The sequence below is a fragment of the Sparus aurata genome, chromosome 10, assembly GCF_900880675.1.
Source record: "Sparus aurata chromosome 10, fSpaAur1.1, whole genome shotgun sequence".
NCBI lineage: Eukaryota > Metazoa > Chordata > Actinopteri > Spariformes > Sparidae > Sparus > Sparus aurata.
In genome coordinates, this window is record NC_044196.1 from 19,862,984 (window position 1) to 19,878,866 (window position 15,883).

A 15,883-nucleotide genomic window follows, 5' to 3' on the forward strand; every position below is an offset into this window, starting at 1 on the left:
CTGTTATTCATCTCAGTCCATTAACTTTTCGCAGACTTGAATCTGTTCAATAATGGCTCTATTTAAAGACGTGACTGTTGAAAAGCGGCCGGCTGCAAACACAACGGCAGCGAGGCTTCAAACAGAATAATCACATCAAAGTGATTTTTCAAAATCCAACCTGTGTCGTCTTAGTGAGCGGGCAAATACTGACTGTAAAGCAGGAGGAATTACTAAGAATAGTAAACTAATGCAAAAATACCCTGGATTTCACACCTGCTGTGTAATGAATACAAGAAGTTAGTGTTTCAATCACATGCACTTCCACATCACTTTTCTTCCAAAAAGCAAGTTTTAAGAAAATACAGCTTGACATTTTCCCCCACTTATGTTGCCAGCATGCTGCTCTGTAATTCCCGCAGCCCATTAGCTGTAGCCTATGCATGCCACTGCTTTCCAGCTGTGACAAGAGATATTGTATTCACACAGAAAATTGGGGAGGTATGTACAAACAATAATGAGTGTAAGGGACACCCCAGAGAGCCGGGCTGTGAAACATAGCAGGGCTCTGAAAAAACTCAGGCATTACATTATCCTGATACACACTCCACAGTGCAAACCACCTGTTTGTCGTCCCCCATGTACCTCTGCACACTTGGCACATGGCGCACACTATCCCGAGGGTGTAAGGTAAGAAAGTTTGTTGACTTAAAGTTGCAATATGTCAGTATTTTAGTTGAAAACGTTTAAGGTTCAACTAAAATTATCATTATTATAAGAGTTTTGACATTATGACATCCATTTACTGTGTTGCTGAGATACCTACTGTAGTTAGTATGCTAATCAGCTAAGGGGCTGGTCCACAGCACCTGTGCTAGTGGTGGAAACACCAACACACCTGTGGTGCTCCGAGCTCCCAGCCCACTAGGTACACGGCTAACCAAGCTAATTAGCTGACGGCAGCTACACTTAGCAGTTTGTTTTGAGCATGGATTAAAATTTTTACTTCCAACTGTACTTCCCCACAGTAACATTTTTTCACACACACACACACACACCTATAGAAATTATAGAATTAGGTTTGTGAACTTATGAATTAGAAAATTGTATTGGGTCCAAGTGATTTAGAGTCACTTTTTTAAAGAAAAAAACAAGGCATACTGGCTTAAAGTAAGCTAGCCAGCATGAGCATTGTTCGCATTTGCTAGCTAGCATTAGCAATGTGTGTATACATAAACAACTTGGCTACCACACAGGGGGCACGTGATTCGAAGAACAGGGTTGTTGTGGCGTGAATGCAACAGGAGAGCAGAGATTGAACGTCACATTTAGTGCTTGAACGTTATCAATAACACCTTTGATAAAGGATGTACTGTTACGTGTTTAAGCTAGCCAGCTACAAGCTAACTTCTACCAACCAACCAAATACCTACTACAATTCAAAATGTTATTGTTGATGTAAATGAACAGATAAGCTACTAAACTCTTCTCTGTCTTCCTGTTAGCAACGAAGCTAACCATCCTGCTGACTGACCATCGACAACTTTGCTAAATATTGTGAACAGCATATTGCTGGCTGGCTTTTTGCGGTTAGCTCCACGGCTGCATTGGTTTTAGCTCACCAACCAGCCATGCAAGTATTCCTGACACCCTCCAACACACCCACCTATAATCGGCTATTATAACATATCCCTCATGACTTCTTGACCGCAATCTGCAGGGTTCTTGAAAATAAAGAGTGTATGTAGTCCAAAAAGTGTAAGCCATCTGTCAACCAAGAAAAAAAAAAAAAATCTGAATGGCATCATGGTTTCTACATTCTCCCCATCTGTACTTCAGATTTATGAACTTGTCAAGGGTTCGTGATATTCATTTCTCTTACTAACCCCCATTCTTTAGCTGATTAATCTCCCCCTTTGTACCCGTGCTGGGCTAGTTTAGGAAAGTTATTTTTCCTCCTCCTTGATGGCAGCCGTGAGGAATACGGTTTGATATTGCCATGCTTGTCAATCAGATAGTCAGAAAGGTGTGTGTGTGTGCTCAGAACTGTGACAGCTCAAATAAGCACGAGTTTGCCATTTAGACAACCATTGTGTGTCTGTGTGTGTGTGTGTGGGCACATATGACATGTGTGTGTGCATCAGGTGGTGGCACGCAGCAGAGGGGAGGCGGGTGAAGCTTACAGTATATGTGACAGATGAAGCTGAAGAGTGGAAAGAAGGGGACGTGTTTGCCTGGGGAGACGCTACACTTCCTTGGGTGGGTGGGTGGGTGGGACCGAGGGGAGCACGATGTAGGTAGTCATGACAGATGATATTAATTCACTTAGGTACCCGTGCGTGGTGGAGGTGTCACACACTACGGAGAAATTCAACATATGTGCAGCAAGGAGGCTATAGATTGAGTAAATTCAGCTGTTTTGAATCTCGTGTGTGTGCCAAGACGGAACAATAGCAGAATAATAGCATTTTCAAATCGCACTTTTGCATATAAAAATACAAATTTTTCTCTTCTTTGACCTTATTAAAAACCCAATATGTACAAAGTTATTGAATGGGAACTCTTCCCAATGCCGCAAACAGAGTGTGCATATTTGATGAAGGTGACAAAATTAAACATTTAGCATCAAGCGCTGTTATCGCCAATACAAACAAGGGTATATTTTCCATTTATATGTTAAATGGTCTGTGCATGAACAAATATATATTCCTTTTGTTTGCCAAAAACGCAAATTCGCATATAAATAAATTGTGACATTACTTATATTTGGGGTCAATTGGAAGCCAGAGAGGTCTGACTTTCAATTAGACCTCTTGTGAACAAAGCTTTAATAAGAGAAGGCCAAAAAAAAACTTACCGAACACCAATTACGAGACAGAGAATAATGGAAAACAATTGTATTTACCTTTACTTTTTCAATAAAAATACAGTGGCATACATAACAACAAAAATCATTATTATTTTCTACAGCAGAGTTGAAATATTCAGCATTATGTAACTCTCACAAAATCTGGAAAAGTAAGAAATATCCGGTTGAGGAAACAATGTTTATTGGTTAATTACACCCTGTTGTAGAATATTTTCGAGTTATTTTTGAGGTCCGTTATTCTGATTTAAATCATTGCTGATTGATTAATTGATTTAAAAACATGCTACTTTGGCTCTGTATTGTACTTGCAGACTACAAAACCTTGCCCTAAGGTGCACTATGTAGTTTTTTGGGGAGAAATTTTAAAATATTCATTGTTAATGCATAAAAAACAATCAGTCTAAATAAACAAACTCTTTGTTTTCGTGACTGAATAAACAAACTGTGACCTTAAAGGACACCACAGTTTTATACTGTTTTACTTTGTTTATATGTGGCGGCCCCTGCCACCTCTCCAGCTCCAAACAGTGTTCTCTGACCTTGTTGTCCTCTGAGAATAGCTTGTTTATTCAGTTATGAAAACAAAAAAATATTTCTGAGTTTGTGTTAATACCCCATTAATATCGTAAATATGAAAATTCTGAGTTTTGGAAGTTTCTTCTCTAAAACCACACAGTGCCCGATTGTGATCTTCACCAAAAGCAAACTTTCAAACTTTTAAATCATGTGTATATACACACACATACAATCCTATTTCTACTTGAAGCCTTAGACAAAAAAAATACCCCACTGTTGAATGACTATTCAACAGTCACGGGTGTTTATCGTCTCCGGACTCGATCTGCTGTGATGAAAACACGGCATCCTGGCGGATACGCTTGTTTCCATGTTTCCCGTCTTGTTAATACTTTTCCGTCCATCTCTGTTCAAGCAACGTCGCTCAGTCAGTACCGAGTTTGAAAGAAATACTTGACGTGAAAGATACACATTTTTTTATCGAGTAACCATAGCGTATGTATGTATGTTTGTGGTGCGCATCTGCATTTCCCAACAGAGATCAGGACGAAGCAAGATGCCTCACTCCTTAGCAACTTCTATCATCACCTACAGAAAACAACAATGTGTCTGATTCAGAATGTTGTCAAGACTTTCTTTGAAACAAGTTTAATGTCTTCCTAATGTCGTCTGATGAAACACAATCTCCCGCTTCATACTGTTCCCCGCTTTTGCTGCGCATTAGTCACTCGAGAACATTCTACAACCCTGCGCACATGCTAATTTTGGTGTCAAAATGCCTTGATTATTTAAACCTAATGACCCGGCTGACATAAAGTTCCAATGCATTACATGGTCTTGTGTTCAGCTGGCGGAGGCTGCAAACATATTTGCTCCCAGCAGAAAAAAAAAAAGTCCCCGCTGTCAAACACGAAAATAAATTGCAGCAAACTCCGAATGACTGAACCTCAGCTCGAGAAAGTACGTCCCGTCCTGCCTTTCAAGATGACAGTCGGAGCTGAATTGCGCACCTCCGAGTCTGAAAGCAGGTAATTTGCATTCGAAAAAATGACAGCAACAATGTCTACAAGTGCTCATTAGGAACGAGGCGAATATATTGGACTGTGACACGGCGGAGATCCGCTCTGTGTAATTTGACACTTCACAGGTGTGAACAAAGTGGCTGTGCATTTGTTTGTTTTTTTTTTGCAATGTATATAACCAGTCTTCTTACCACTCATTGTGCCGGGGATAAAATAAAAGCACTGGCGCGACTGTGATTTGGAAACTGAAAGCGATCGCCGCGACATCAACAAACAATACAAACCGAGGCCATTTTCCTGCGATTATTCCGTTTTATTTGGCTCATATCTCATCTGCCGGGCTTTGTCTCGGATGCCGAGAACACAGCGCTGTATCATCCGTGCTCCGGGTTGACGCCCACCGCCTCAGCAGCGCCTCGATCTCAATCACTAACGAGAGGCCTTTCACCTGCGGCGCAACTGCACATTGCTCATTCATCCTAATGAACCGACAGGATACGAACACACTCTCGCTTAAAATCCATCCTTCGCCCCCACCCCCCCCCACCTGCATTAGCCAGACTCTGATCGGTAAACACACAGGCACCATTTTCATTTTTACAGATGCTTTTTGTGGACGGAGACTGGGAGCAGGGGGCCAAATCTATTCTTATTTATGGATGTAATCACATACGTTTGTTCCAAAAATGTGTCTCACTGCTGGCGCGGTGGAACGCAACGCATTTCCCATTTCATTTTCCGTACTGTATCACTGATATTGAACAATTGATTTTTCGGGTCGTCCGCCGGACAGGACGGAGGAGAAAAACAGCACAGGTAGTAGCAAGGGAGGGTTTAAAAAGCAGTGGAGTCCATGATGCTGCAAGCTGAAGGAGCACGCAAAGGGTTCGTGGCATTCGAAGACATTTGGACGGTGACAGCGCGTCAAATTTGCCTCGAATCGGCCTTCTGTCCGACCGGTTCAGCCGCTCGCGTCTGCGATGTCTCCAGCTCCTGTGATATCTCTGACAAAGAGGCTACGTGGTTCTTCTGCATCCCCTCCATCGCCCGAGCCTGACCCGTTTTCTCTTTGACAAGCTAGTAGTCACAACGCCAGATCTCATAGCCAGCCCCGCTCCCTGATCGCTGACCCGCTGCCGAACATGTCTCCCCTTAAAGCCCCTCTAGACGCCGGAGACGCGATCAAATATGATCCTCAGGTTGGAAAAGTGAGACGTTCCGTGGCAGCCGTCAGATGACTCACGCCTTTCCCCTTTGTTCATTTCCGTTCACTCAGCCGCTGCCTTTGTGATCCTTGTAGACAAGGTCCTCGCATGCATATCTCTGCATATCTTTACGTTTGCTGCCCCCCCCCTCGCGGTTGTGTCACAAGTGTTTAGTGTGAGGAATGAGCCGGGCGGCACAAACAGATTGGCAAAATATGAAAATTGGATGACAATTAATGGCTATGTGCTTTTTAAGTGCAGGGGATAACGATTGCGTGCGTGTCCGGGCCTCACTCCATCCGCCATTAATAATCAGTGTTTGAATAGGCACCTGCCACCACATCCTCACCAGTCTGCCCGCAACTTTTCTTTTTTTATGTCCTGTGCATAAAATTGTTAAATAGAGAAGCTGATGAGGTGGAATGTCGAAGCAGATTGCATACGACAGGCCCCGACTTGAGGAGAGAGAAATCATCATTTTCATTGCTTTTCTTCACTCTATTTTCTCTTTTGTTTTTTCTTCCCTTGACCGGCAGAAACTGATGTGACAATCGGATTTGGTATTGCTGCACATGTCCAGAGATGGGGGAGGCGGGCTGTGCAGCAGAAGAAGAAGAAGAAGAAGAAAAGAAATGGAGGGGGGGGGGGGGGGGGGGGAATCTATGTCAGAGTGTCAGTTTTGTGTTTGGGTGTCATTTGAGCACATGTGGAATGATCGTCGCCGCGATTCATCTCCTGAGTAGCGGATAAAAGGAAGCGAAGAGATGCGGCGCCGCGCAAACCGGCTCGGAGAGGGGAGATGGCGAAGCGTGACGGATGGCGCGGGGCACATCGGGCGCAACATCTCGTCTTCGAGGCCGCACGCGCCGCCCCCAGATGGAGCTCGCTCGTGGGTTTGAGCGCGGCCACGTGCAGCCGTGTGAATTCCTCGCGACGGCAAAGTGTCACACTTCAGCTTCTTACTTCCATGCGGTGGAGGGCCATGGAAGAGGAGACAAATAAGGGTTTCCATTTAGTTTTCCCCGCCTCTTTGCATATTTGCTGTTTTCATCCCCTCCCTTTGATTCGTTGAACACATACAATCCCCCCTTCTGACATCCTCAACAGATACAATCCCCCCCCCTTTCATTCATTGAACAGATACCATCATCTACTTTTCCCTCCTCCTGGTTTGCCCTGCTCTCTTAATACACCCTTGGAGAACTGAAACATATCTTTTCCCCCTGGTGACAGCGGCTCGGTGATGTGAGACTGTGTCCATATAGCTGAGCTAAGCCCCTGTCCCATTTGCTCTGCTTCCCTTTTCACCTCTCCTTCTTAAATAACAGGTCCCCGGCCTTTATTGCCGGTCACGGACATTGTGAGGCCATAAGACAAGACGGTAACCAAAATTAATGGGGCCCCCAGCCCGGACTTTCTCCTGGCTGACCGCTTAACGGTCCAGAGAGCATGGACAAAAGAGTAAGGGACTGCTAATGGGAATTGGACGAGCTAAAGCACACACCTAACCATTCAATTATGGACAGTACAATGGTATTGACAGATCATTGCGGGTAGATCGCGGGAAGATATTTCCTCGCAGCGCCGCCGGATGATGCATTGCCGCTTTAGTCGTTTCAAACGTGCGTCTGTGTCAGTTGGATTCCTTTAATGAAACCCCACATTTGCCTGATAGTTATAAACGACAAAGCCGGCGCGAGATGATCTCGCTTCCTACTTTTCGGCGGCTCTCCCACCGCCTCAACCTTTTTCCGGGGTGAAAAGCGGTGAACTACTTTTCCCTCCCGTCTTATCAGCAGCTAGCAATAAAGCTTTCTAGGGGGCACCTATATCAGATCCTTCACGCTTGTCATCATCAAGCCTCTCATCAAGCTTTGCACTCTAGTCTGCTGCCTTTTCCCTTCCCTTCCCTTCCCTCCCGACAGCATTTTGTTTCCCTGACAAGAAACACAAAGGGGAACATATTGAATAAGGGGGAGGGGGGGGGGGAGCAAAGGCGTCAGAGACGTCGGTGTACACACATCTCCTGGCTAATAATCCGGCAGAGGAGACAACAGTCATTCATCTGTGTGCCGGCACCAGCAGGTTGACTTTTTCTGACTGAAGAGGGCGAATAATTGCGAGGCTCTCGTAACAGATGAATGCAGCTGTAGTGCGTCCCGACTCTCTCTCTCTCTCTCTCTCTCTCTCTCTCTCTCCCTCCCTCTCTCTTTTATTTTTTTATTTAAAAGAGCGCGAGGAGATGAAAAGAGGAAATGCACACAAAGGAGCATTTATGTAACAACACAAGGAGCATGTATCAAATGCGCTGTGTTCCACTTAGCATAGCTCCAAAAAGCCAGACGCGAGGAATCAGTAGGCGCCGGCACATTTTTTTTTTGCCCTCTTGAGGAGCGGAGGCAAAACAAACACGCAAGGTTTCTCAAGTCGCGTGTCACGGCGAATTCAAACATTGTCTAAAATATTCGCCCCGATCACTGCAGACAGAGCGATTATTTATTTCCTTTTTTTGCCCCCCTCGCATGCACGTACAGCCGAAGCTCGAGGATTAGCGGGACTAATCAAAAGCTTGTACAGTACAAAGCCACGGAAAAAAAAAAAAAAAAAAAAAGAGAGAGTGGCGTCAGTATTCACTGTCTGCGCGATTCTTGGGTTTGATCACTGGGCTCTGACGGAAGTTACAAAGTATAAAAAGCAACTTTCCTTCTTTTATCTACGATGTTATCTCCCACTCTCCTGTCCTCTTCGTTCCCCGTCCTCTCCCTCTCCCTGTCATTCTCATTCACTCTCTTCCCTCTCTCGAAAACTTGTGCCAGCGCTTCATTTGCAACACTATCCCCAGGTCAGCAGGGCTGGGTGTGGTACGGAATGTGAAGTAATCTCACTCGCTTGATTCTATCAATCCTCTTTTTCACCCGGGTTTTGAACACCTCAATCAAACCTCCCCCTCAAGGTCGCCTTTGTAGCATGCTCGGCAGATTAAGTCCCCCGTCCGCGTGCAGTGTGCGCTTTGAACTGGAGACATCACCCGGAGAAAGATAAAGAAGAGGAGGGAGAGAGGGGCGGAAAAAAGGGGAAGAGAGAGGCAGGGAGAGAAGGCATGGCGACTGCTGAGATGGGAGAGTTTTTTTTTTTTTTTGCTTTATCCTCTGTGGGGGATATTCGGCTTTTGGTTCGGCGTGAGAAAGCGCAGCTAGAATAACCACACGAGCCATCAAGGTCACTGTACGCGTCGGCTTGATTCATTCATTTATTCTGACCCTTATGCTTTAAACATGCCGGAATCTACTGTAAACGCCAAAATCCGTGCAAATTTCGGCGTTTTATTCATGCCGTTCGCCCGTTCAGAACTCCTGCAACATCATGTTCGTCAGTGGTTTAACCTCCCATCCGGCGCGCTATTGTCAACACTTGAGCGTTTCAAACTATTCCATTAAAAGCCCTGCCTGTCAGCGGAGGACTACACCGTATGATGTCGATGATAGCAGCGGGGAAGGGACAGCGTTATGAATGGTCTGCCGGACGCAATGTTCAATTTACAGCGGTCTGAGATTTCCATCTATCATCGGCACAATGACGGAGAGCCGGAGAGGGAGAAAAAAGGGGAGCAAGAAGCGAGAGGAGCGAGGAGCGAGGCTTCCTTTCCCCCTCCTGTTCTACCTCATGAACTGAATACCAACTGGAAAAAGCGCTCGAGTGTGTGCGTCGCTCGCGCTCTTATCAGAGCCTGTGAATGTTCCACATCTTTCTTTCTCCGCCGCGGTCTAGAATCCTATATATGTTCTTCCCCCCCTCTCCCTGCTTCCCATCAACAGGGAGGTACAGTATCTCCATCTCGTCCTAGCTCTCCTCCCCCCCACCCTTCCTCTCCTGCTCTATCCGGATGCACCTTGCAAACATACATCATCGGGCATCATTGTTATGCTCGAGGCTCGACGGCATTCATCCTAATATCTGCATGCCGTCCAATTTGCAAGAAGAATGAAATAATCCCACCAAGACAAACCAGTCATTTATCAAAACTGAACCCCAGACCAATCCTCCGCCCTCCCCGAGCCTCCTGTTGTCGTCCACGCCAAGGTAAAAACGTATGGGGGCGACACTTCCTGCAGCCGGCGGAGCTAACGGCCGATGTCTATCATCATAAAAGATGAAGCTACGCTCACATACCAAGGCATTAATACATTCCACATTTCTCAGGTCCCATGGTGCCTGATCAGTCCATCCTTTGAATTTCATTCCATCTGCACGCTTAAATAAATCTTAATTTGGCGATGCTAGCCTCCCCCTCCCCAACATACATCAGTGAGACATATCAGCAATACATTAAATGAAAAAATGCTGCCAAGACCCCCAACCCCACCCCGTCTAATTACATGCACTGAAGATCTGTTGCCCGGAAAAAGAGGTTGCCTTAAGCCCACAATCCCCACGAGGCTGTTCCCCCACCTCTCATCTCCTCCTCCATCCATGTTCGCGCGATTCCCCATTCTTCTCCGCGAGGCCCTAATTCGCTCCATCTGTAGCCTCTGGCTCCAGCTATGTATTGCTATGATTCAATTAATTAGTATGTGGCTCGTCCGGAGAGTTAACGCATAATGATATGTTACCTCGCCGCCGTGAGTGTCTTAAATTGGTCTAAATCCCGATGGGAGCGCGCCGGCAGCCTCTTGTTCCTCGCAAAAAAGGGTCACATTATTAGAGAGCACCAGGGTGTGTGAAGGGGAATAAGGTGGTGTGGAATACGCGTTGGACTTGTGGGACAGGGGGCAGAATGTGAGAATCAATGAAAGCAATCACCATGTACAATTGAATTGGGAACCGCACAAAGGATGAAAAAGCGGATCTATGGATTATACAGTGGTCAGGTAATAATATACTCACTGTGAGTAATGAAAAGAGAAATCATAGCCGGAATGGAGAGGTACTGTAAACCAGGGGGTCAAACACTATACATTTTATCATGTCGTTAAAAATCTGCTCCGACTGTGAACAGAGACATCGACGCGGAGTCTTTTGCTTTCTTCTCACTTCAACGTTTTTTTTTAAAAAGTGTGATGCGCTGCCGTTGTGTGGTTTACAACGTGTGATGAAATGGGGAGCTGTGCGGGAGAGGACGACGGCATAGTCACGACTACTCACCTTAGGAGACAGTAACCAGCTCAGTAGCTAGCATGGGCGGTGGTGTGCATGGCTGCATTGCTGGCAGCCAGTAGCTAGCTAGCGCTCGTCATAAGCAAGCGACAGCACAAAGAATACAACTGCAAGTATAAAAAAATGTACACTTAAATTCACTAAATACATTCCTGCTTAAAGCACTGGACAACATGTTTATGTATACCATTAAATTTCAATAAATGAATTAGCAAGAGAGCCGAACTTTTGGCACCATGATGCGCCTGGCTGCTGCTGCGCTAGCTTCTCTAACTCAACGCGCCGTCACTGATTATTTATTTTAGATTTCTTATAGCTTCCTAGCTGAGGAAATGAAATGTGTTCATGAGGTTTACTTTTCTTGGGTAAACTAGCTCATCCAACAAATGTTATAATGTTAGCACAGCCTCTGGAGAACAACAGCTCCCTTTGGCCAGTGTGGCAGCACGGGTGCTTACACTTTTGTGACACGTTTCACCCGTAGCATACCTTTTCTAAACTTGCTATTTTAGCTGTATAAGACTTATCATCTGTGCTGATGACCTTTGACTTTCCATGGATTATGGGAAATGGTGTTTGTTCAAGAATTTTCCACTCAGAAAAGTAATTCCCACAAAACATTGGCATGTTTATGGATGTAGAAGTAGTGCATTAAATGTGGATTACTTTTTAATGCATTAAACACAACATGATGATACTTTACATTAAGTTAAATATTTTACTGACAATTTATGTGATTGGTTTATGTAGATGTTTTAGATTTAATTGAAATACATAAAGTGGATGTTTTGGGGATTTAAGTAAATGAGCCTTCTTATCTAGACATACTGTATGGCGTAAACAATAGAGCATACTGTTGTGTAAGGCTTGTGGTACCATGACTTGATTTTTCAGTTTTTTGCATCAAAACGAATGTGAGTGCATTTGCTCTCCTCTGCAGCGGAACCCAAACTTTTGGTTTTCACCACAAAAGCTACAGTCAAAGTTTGGAGCGATGTTTTATCAATTGTTTTGACTAATCTGTTGATCAAGACTGTTTGTGGTCTGTGGTTGATCAGATTTGACTGACAGGCAACGAATCCCACAGCGGTCGTCACATTTTGATTTCAAATGTTGCAAACTTTCTGATTGGTGTGCTGAAGAACACGATGCACAAAATGTCTTATCTGAAAACAAAACTTTTCTCAGTTTGGCAGAACATTTTGTGTTCACTGCAAATCCCATTTTTTTTTGTGTTTTTTTTTTTTTTTGAGAAATGCAGTTTCCAGAGTCTTTTAAATCTTGCTCGGTGGGAAAATATGAAAATGAGAGCAGGGTTGTAATTTTGCAAAGTCAAAGGCCACTTAGTAAACCCGATAATATTCCCAGCAGCACATGATTAGAATTACTTTATTTTTTCTCTCTCGGTGTTATCACTCTCTTAGGAGCGACCATTGATCAGATTGTCCCATTTTTAAGTCACATGCCATTCACGGCGCCACGAGCCACGGCCTCATGACATTAAAGAATCAGCTAACTGCCTGACCTGTCATGTTTGGTTCTTGCGTCCCACGCACCTCTGACACATCCCTCCCGCCATCCATCATTTAGTGAAAAGAAATGATTTGACTAATGAACGACCGGGCTAATCAATCGATCACTCATATTCATCTCAATGGGAGCTCAAGGTTAATTCTTCACGTCCATTAACATTTTAAGAAAATGATTGAGCACTTTGACACGGCCACATTTACTACATTAAAAAGCTGCGTATTACCCTTATGGGGATACTCGCAGAGGAAAACATGTGACGACGATGCTCGAGCCTGTGCCTCTGTGTTGGTACTGTATGCGGTGTTGCATGAGCATTTGATGCGCAACATTTCGACCGAAATACTCCCAGATTGTGCAAATAATTATATGCAACACCAGCTGCTAAATCCGAGCATAACAAAAGACGTCCCTGTAATGAATGCAATCATTTGTGTATCCAAACGAATTGGACAAAAATACTGGTAAATTGTACCATAAACAGCAATTTGTCGCCTCTCTTTGTAGGCTCCCCCACCTCTCAGAGGCACAGCTATAAGCAGCCCATCTCCGGGGCTGGTTGATGGCTTCTGCCAACAGAAGGTAGGGATCGCTTTTCCTGCGATTAGTTTCATTTACGCCGTTTTTCTTTGCGTGGTAAATTGTTGCCGGTGAATGGGGGCGGAAAGACGCCCGGTTGGCGGAAGCTAATTTTCCACTTGAGGAAACTGTCTGCAAAATAATAATCTACGGTTTGTTATGTGAAAATGATGATCTCCCTCAACCCTGCCGGGAGCTGGGTAATGGCACAGCACTGGGGAGGCCTTCACGCCATCGCTGCACTTTTCCACAACTGGCTTGTTAGCCGGAGAGCCCGAGCCTGTCAACATGCAGGCAGGCAGGCAGGATGAGACTGCAGCATCTGCCACGGGCTGGCATGGGGATGTTTGGAGGGTGGCACTGCATGCTGAGCAACATATTTTATCAGTGGAACAATGTGGGTTTCCTTTTGTGTGTGTGTGTCTTCATTTGCAGTTGGATATCAGTTCCTTGGACATTCCGTACATTCACCGCTGTTGTCTAGGCGGGCTGCAGTCATCATATGTATTTGGATCTTTTTATTTAGCTTTTCCTCTTTTCTCATTGTGCCATTATTACATTCCCTTGCGTCAACTGGTGGAATGTAAATTTCCACATTTACTTTTGATTTGAAGTACTTTAAATCTGTACCCTCCTTATCCACTACAATTCATAGGACATCTTTACTTGCTATAGTTTAAATTTTTACATTAAGCAGACGCTTTTGTCCAAAGCAACTCACAGTTATTCATACATTCATACACTGACTGCTGCCAAGCAAGGTGCCAACGAGCACACCAGGAGCAGTTCGGAATCTTGCCCAAGGACGCTTCAACATGCAGACCAGGGGAATCAAACCGGCGACCTTCCGATAACAAGACACTGGCTCTACCCCTGAGCCACAGCCGCTATAGTTACTAGCTACCACACTTTGTAAGATATTACATAAACATGGAGCATAATGACTGGCTTATAAAATAAAATGTGTTTAATTAAACTACCCAACAGTGTGTCAAGTAGTTAGCCTTAGCTGTACCTTGACCAACTACAATATTGCTACTTCCCCATGAATGCATCAGTAATAATAAGCACTTGCTGTTTTATATATTAGTATTCCAAGTGCTGTATTGTGGGCAGCTGGACTTGTTTCAGTCTGTTGAAGACTTTTCACCTCTCATCCAAGAGGCTTCTTCAGTTCTAACTAACTGGGGGAGGGGAGTTGCAGGCCTTTAAACTCTGTGTGGGAGTGTCCTTACAGAGTCGTTAAGAACATGCGTGAGAGCTGAGTTTCAGAGTCATAAGGGCCATTTTCGGGTCATTGACCCAACAGGCCTTCGTGTGAGTTGCTAGGGCTTGGTGAGACAAGGTGTGAATGGTTGTTAAAGCTGTCTGGAGAGGGAACTCAGTACTGCATTGTAGGTGGGTGATGAGTAACATGTAAGGCAAACTCCTCTGTTCAGAGATGGTCGTTCCAGTTGGACATAGATGGATTCTCGTACTTCTCTTTCAAACCATCTGTCTTCTCTGGCTGAGATGTTTACATTGTTGTCCTCAAGGGAATTAATTTTCTCCTCCAGATGTAAGTGGACAGCAGAGCGTTGACCTGAGGAGTTGGCTGTCCTGTGTTGTGCCATTCGTTTTATGGAGAGGTTGTCTGTGACGCACAGTCCTGGTTGCATTGAACGGTATAAACTACATTAGAACTTGTTTTGTTTCAAGCTGAATAGTGTTTTATAGATGAGGATAACCCTAGCAGCTGCAACGACTCGCCTCGCTAGATTTCCGAGCCAGACATAACCTTGAGCGAGACTTGTGTTTCTGGTATAGAAACCGTATTTGAGAAAAAGCTCCATCTCCCCTTTGGAATCATTTCTATAATGTTGTCAGGCGCTTAGAATAACAACCTCAGTGGCACAAACAAGCACTTTTCATGGACATATCGTATCATATCGTGCCCTGAGGGATTTGATGGTGATCTACTGGGCTGATTACAAAACTTTTGGTAAACATGAATCATTTACACACCGGAACATGTTCATATAGGGGTCAGATTGAACATGTCTTCCACCAGTGTATTGTCCTAGCAAAGATACGTTGTGTTGTGAAGATGCGTTGAAAAAACAGACACCAAAATAGTTTAACATTGATCTTGCTAAATAATCACAAATGATAAACTCCCTTTTGACTGCTATAAAGCAGGGACAGAATCTATCATAATGTATGTACATCAGATTTTGAAGATTTCCCCCCAAAATATTACACTTTACTATAAATAACTTGCAATATTGGATGAGCTCTGTGAGCCTTGAAACTAATTACACTATTCAGTCTTTGGCTGTGACTCGGTGTCGGACCAGTAAAAAAGAAAAAAAAGAAAAGGTCATTCTTCACTGAAGAGTTATGCAAGTGGCCTTTAGAGAGGAGCTTCATTTGGTATGGGGGTGTGTGTTCCTATAGGGGAGGTCTTGTAAAAACAGCACATGGGCTGCCCGGTGTAAGCAGGGCTTCTTGTATTCAGCTCAAGTGTGGTGAGGGCAACAATCGACTAATCCTCTTTCTTCCCCCTGAAGTTTGTCTGTTGATTCAAATCCGCTGAGCTGAACTTTAAGCATCCGAGAGGAGATAAGATGTTGCGATACGGCGGTGTGAGACTCAAAGTCAAGGAAACAAGTTATAGGATCTTGCTCTGTTTATTTCTTTATTTCGTGTTTTCATTTCAACTTTTCTGCTTTGGTGTAAAAGGCACTTTGTTTTGCTTTGAAATCTTGATGTTGAGCGGGATTTATGATCTAATCATATTTAAATACAAACTGCCTATATATGCCTTTCTCCTGCTCGTTGATTACAGTCAATAAATCCACCAGACTGCTGTACATGTTAGTTTGCTGCCACAGATATATGCAAATGACCTTACCTGACATGCATGCCATCAAAAGGAGGAACTAATTAACCGCAACACGAATTCTTTGATACGAGAGAGATACGTTTTCCATCTGGACCGAGTTCCATTTTCTCCCCCCCGAAAAAAACCCCACACCTTATTAGCCGGG